Source organism: Meles meles, chromosome 8 (assembly GCF_922984935.1).
Source record: "Meles meles chromosome 8, mMelMel3.1 paternal haplotype, whole genome shotgun sequence".
In the NCBI taxonomy this organism is placed as follows: Eukaryota; Metazoa; Chordata; class Mammalia; order Carnivora; family Mustelidae; genus Meles; species Meles meles.
In genome coordinates this window covers 20,510,904-20,516,903 of record NC_060073.1, presented here as the reverse complement: position 1 = coordinate 20,516,903, position 6,000 = coordinate 20,510,904, and positions in this window count along the sequence as shown.

The following is a 6,000-nucleotide window of genomic DNA, read 5'->3' as shown; positions in this document are numbered from 1 at the left end:
CCAGAGCCCTTTCCAGCATGATGTTCCGAGGCAATCCTGGCTGGAGGCAGAGGGATGTCCTAGCTGGCCTTTAGAGATGGTTCCCCTTGGCAGGGAAGCCTTTCCCACAGGGAAGCAGGTAAACAGTGGGCTCTTCTCTCCCCCTGTCTGGACGTCCATTTTAGGTGGTGATGGTAATAGTATATACTTCCTCGGGTTGTTGAGAAGTAAGGGATATGAATGTATTAAATAGAGCATTTAACGATGTAGCCAGCACATAGCAGATACTCAATAAATGCTAGTTATTATCGTCATCGGCTTTACTAGTTGACTTTAAGACTGCCTGGAAAGCATCCCTCTGGCACCTCCTTCCCCACTTCCCCTGTTATTGGCTGCTCCAGCAATGCCAATGTCATGTCTGCTCAACCTTGGAAACAAACAAACACGATCTGGGGTTCTACAACGGGGACTTCAGTCTTTGCCTGGAGATGAGCAAGACCTTTCGAGCCAGCTGCGGGCAGCAGATGAGGACCAGAATCAGGCAGAGCAGACTCTGGGCGGGCCATGCGGGGCTCAGATAGGTGTCCATGAGAGAGACTGCAGAGAGAGACTAGGCAAAGCCAGGTTAGAGGGAGACGTACACAAAGGCCCACTACAGCACTGCATCGGGCGGCTCTTGGTCCAAGTCTGTCCCCCAGGGAGGGAAAAGGAAAAGAAATGAACCTCGACAAGTGGAGGAAATGTTAAAGTCATGCAGAGAGAACTGTGAGCACCTTCTGCATGGGGACAGAGAATGAGGGGCCTCGTGACAACAGTGCAGCCTGGAAGGAGCTTTCTGGAACCTCTCGGCCAATTCCAGCTCTCATCCCTTCCACTCCAGACTCCTTCCCACAGGAGGCAGGGGGCTGAGCTCTCAGGGCACCGTCCTTCAGGCAGGGCGAGCTGCCTGCTGTCTGACTGACCCTCTTTCTGGTGCTCTGGGTTAACACAGGGACCCCAGGGCCTGCGGCCTGTGGCCTATTCCTCCAGAAGGCCAAGTCCCAAGTCCCAAGTCCCACTGAACCTGCTAAACAGCCCAGGGAGTAGAAGAAACCACAGGTAAGCCCTCATGCTCCACTCGCCTTTTTAAAATACTGGTTTGAGCACTCTTCTTCAGCGGTGACCCTGGCACCTGTTCTGACCCTAGGCTAACCTTGACACACAGCTCCCAGGGCTGCCCCTCCATCAGGGCTGAGTCTGGGCTCGCCTGCTATTCTCCCACACTACCTCCTGCTCCAAGCTACTCCTGCCTCATGTCACCTCAGGCACCACAGCCGGGCCTGACGCCTTCCCACTGTCCCTGCCTCTCCCTCATCTGTCTGGAGAACAGCTTCCTGGCTTTGATGTCTGGTTTCAGGTCCCCTCCCCTGCTGGCCTTTTGCCCTGGCTCCGTCCCAGGAGAGTGGAATTCATTTTACCTTTCACACCCCCATCTGTTACCATTTTGCCCCTTTAAATGCCTGTGAAACTCCCAGTAGATGAGTGTCTTGAGGTCACAGCCCTAGCTGGTCAGGGCATTCTTCCCACCAACCCCAAAACAGGACATTGAGAACCCGGGTCTGAACCAATGCACCCACTCATCCATCCATCCTTCTGGGCACTGAGAAGCCCAGCCTGACCCTTGAAGGGGGAGAAAGCGTCCTGTCCCTCCTATCCCAGGGACGGAACCTTGCACACAGGACTACAAACAAGTCTATCTGCTGATTTACCACCACAACCACTGCCCCCCCGCCCCCCGCCTTCATTTTGGGGAGATAGGAAAGACTCAGCCCCAAATGCCAGCATCTGTGTTCCTGTCCTTCTGAGGCTCCACCCACACAAGCTACAGTTCTCCAAAGGGCACTCACTCAACCACACGGCCCCCTCCCCAGCCTGGGCTGGGCCTGCAGGGCTGCGCTCTGTGAGGCTTAAAGTAGCTTCTCAGAGACCACACCCAGGATGCTGTGCTGCCCCTGTACATTGTGATGAAGCCCAGGCTGTTGTGGAGGCGCGGGGCAGGGACGGGACCTGGGGAGCACTGTTAAGTCACCGGGGAAGAGTGGGCTCCTGCCCTCGCATTCAAAAAGCCAACTGCAAGTGCCCTGAGGAAGGCTGGCAGACATGACCTTGGGCCCAGAGTTGATCAGTCGGGGGAGGAGTCAAGACGGCGGAGAAGTAGCAGCCTGAGACTACATCAGGTAGCAGGAGATCAGCTCGATAGCTTATCTAAACATTGCAAACACCTACAAATCCAACGGGAGAGCGAAGAGAAGAAGAACAGCAACTCTAGAAACAGAAAATCAACCACTTTCTGAAAGGTAGGACTGGCGGAAAAGTGAATCTAAAACGACGGGAAGATAGACCGCGGGGGGAGGGGCCAGCTCCCGGCAAGCGGCGGAGGAACGGAGCACAAAATCAGGACTTTTAAAAGTCTGTTCCACTGAGGGACATTGCTCCACGGGCTAAACCGGGGTGAAGCCCACGCGGGGCCAGCGTGGCCCCAGGCCCCGCAGGGTCACAGAAGATCGGGGGTGTCGGAGTGTCGGAGAGCTCGCAGGTATTAGAACAGAGAAGCCGGCTGCAGAGACAGAGCCGAGGACTGAACTCTCAGCTCGGGGTTACCTTGAACTGGTCGTGGGCTGGGTGAGCTCGGAGCGCGGCTAGAGGCTGGGGATACGGGAGTGATTGGGTCCTCTGGGGGCGCACTGAGGAGTGGGACCCCAGGCTCTCGGCTCCTCCGGGCCGGAGACTGGGAGGCCGCCATTTTCATTCCCGTCCTCCGGAACTCTACGGAAAGCGTTCAGGGAACAGAAGCTCCCAAAAGCGAACCCAAGCCGATTACTTAGTCCGGCCGCCGGTAAGGGCGGTGCAATCCCGCCTCGGGCAAAGACGCTTGAGAGTCACTACAACAGGCCCCTCCCCCAGAAGATCAACAAAATATCCAGCCAGGACGAAGTTCATCTATCAAGGAGAAAGCAGATTCAATTCCTAAGACAGCAGAGCAATTCCAGAGGAGGAGAAAGCAAAGCACGGAACTCATGGCTTTCTCCCCATGATTCTTTAGTCTTGCGGCTACTTCAATTTTTTTTTCTTTTTTCAATTTTTTTTTCTTTTTTCTTTTTTCTTCTTCTGCTAAATTTTTTAAAACTTTTACCCTTTTCTTTTTTAACATTTTTTGACTAGTTCATCTAAATATATATATTTTTTCTTTCTTTTTTATATTTTTTTATTTGTTTTATTTTTTAAATTTTTTTCTTTCTTTTTTTTTCTTTTTTTTTCAGAAACTGTTTTTATCCCCTTTCTCCCCCCCACAATTTGGGGTCTCTTCTGATTTGGTTACAGCGCATTTTTCCGGGGTCTTTGCCACCCTTTTAGTAGTTTATTTGCTCCTTCATATCCTCTTATCTGGACAAAATGACAAGGCGGAAAAAATCACCACAAGCAAAAGAACAAGAGACAGTACCGAAGGCTAGGGACCTAATCAACACAGACATGAGTAATATGTCAGATCAAGAGTTCAGAATGACGATTCTGAACATTCTAGCCGGGCTCGAAAAAGGCATGGAAGATATTAGAGAAACCCTCTCTGGAGATATTAAAGCCCTTTCTGGAGAAATTAAAGAACTAAAATCTAACCAAGTTGAAATCAAAAAAGCTATTAATGAGGTGCAGTCAAAAATGGAGGCTCTCACTGCTAGGATCAATGAGGCAGAAGAAAGAATTAGTGATATAGAAGACCAAATGACAGAGAATAAGGAAGCCGAGCAAAAGAGGGACAAACAGCTACTGGACCATGAGGGGAGAATTCGAGAGATAAGTGACACCATAAGATGAAACAACATTAGAATAATTGGGATTCCAGAAGAAGAAGAAACAGAGAGGGGGGCAGAAGGTCTATTGGAGAGAATCATTGGAGAGAATTTCCCTAATATGGTAAAGGGAACAAGCATCAAAATCCAGGAGATGCAGAGAACCCCCCTCAAAGTCAACAAGAATAGGTCCACACCCCGTCACCTAATAGTAAAATTTACAAGTCTTAGTGACAAAGAGAAAATCCTGAAAGCAGCCCGAGAAAAGAAGTCTGTAACATACAATGGTAAAAATATTAGATTGGCGGCAGACTTATCCACAGAGACCTGGCAGGCCAGAAAGAGCTGGCATGATATATTCAGAGCACTCAACGAGAAAAACATGCAGCCAAGAATACTCTATCCAGCTAGGCTATCATTGAAAATAGAAGGAGAGATCAAAAGCTTCCAGGACAAACAAAAACTGAAAGAATTTGCAAACACCAAATCAGCTCTACAGGAAATATTGAAAGGGGTCCTCTAAGCAAAGAGAGAGCCTAAAAGTAGTAGATCAGAAAGGTACAGAGACAATATACAGTAACAGTCACCTTACAGGCTAATAATGGCACTAAATTCATATCTCTCAATAGTTACCCTGAATGTTAATGGGCTAAATGCCCCAATCAAAAGACACAGGGTATCAGAATGGATAAAAAAACAAAACCCATCAGTATGTTGCCTACAAGAAACTCATTTTAGACGCGAAGACACCTCCAGATTTAAAGTGAGGGGGTGGAAAACAATTTACCATGCTAATGGGCATCAGAAGAAAGCTGGGGTGGCAATCCTTATATCAGATCAATTAGATTTTAAGCCAAAGACTATAATAAGAGATGAGGAAGGACACTATATCCTACTCAAAGGGTCTGTCCAACAAGAAGATCTAACAATTTTAAATATCTATGCCCCTAACGTGGGAGCAGCCAACTATATCAACCAATTAATAACAAAATCAAAGAAACACATCAATAATAATACAATAATAGTAGGGGACTTTAACACTCCCCTCACTGAAATGGACAGATCATCCAAGCAAAAGATCAACAAGGAAATAAAGGCCTTAAATGACACACTGGACCAGATGGACATCACAGATATATTCAGAACATTTCATCCCAAAGCAACAGAATACACATTCTTCTCTAGTGCACATGGAACCTTCTCCAGAATAGATCACATCCTGGGTCACAAATCAGGTCTCAACCGGTATCAAAAGATTAGGATTATTCCCTGCATATTTTCAGACCACAATGCTCTGAAGCTAGAACTCAATCACAAGAGGAAAGCTGGAAAGAACCCAAATACATGGAGACTAAACAGCATCCTTCTAAAGAATGAATGGGTTAACCAGGAAATTAAAGAAGAATTGAAAAAATTCATGGAAACAAATGATAATGAAAACACAACAGTTCAAAATCTGTGGGACACAGCAAAGGCAGTCCTGAGAGGAAAATATATAGCGGTACAAGCCTTTCTCAAGAAACAAGAAAGGTCTCAAGTACACAACCTAACCCTACACATAAAGGAGCTGGAGAAAGAACAAGAAAGAAACCCTAAACCCAGCAGAAGAAGAGAAATCATAAAGATCAGAGCAGAAATCAATGAAATAGAAACCAAAAAAAAACAATAGAAAAAATCAATGAAACTAGGAGCTGGTTCTTTGAAAGAATCAATAAGATTGATAAACCCCTGGCCAGACTCATCAAAAAGAAAAGAGAAAGGACCCAAATCAATAAAATCATGAATGAAAGAGGAGAGATCACAACTAACACCAAAGAAATACAGACAATTATAAGAACATACTATGAGCAACTCTACGCCAACAAATTGGACAATCTGGAAGAAATGGATGCATTCCTAGAGACATATAAACTACCACAACTGAACCAGGAAGAAATAGAAAACCTGAACAGGCCCATAACCAGTAAGGAGATTGAAACAGTCATCAAAAATCTCCAAACAAACAAAAGCCCAGGGCCAGACAGCTTCCCAGGGGAATTCTACCAAACATTTAAAGAAGAACTAATTCCTATTCTCTTGAAACTGTTCCAAAAAATAGAAATGGAAGGAAAACTTCCAAACTCATTTTATGAGGCCAGCATCACCTTGATCCCAAAACCAGACAAGGATCCCACCAAAAAAGAGAACTACAGAC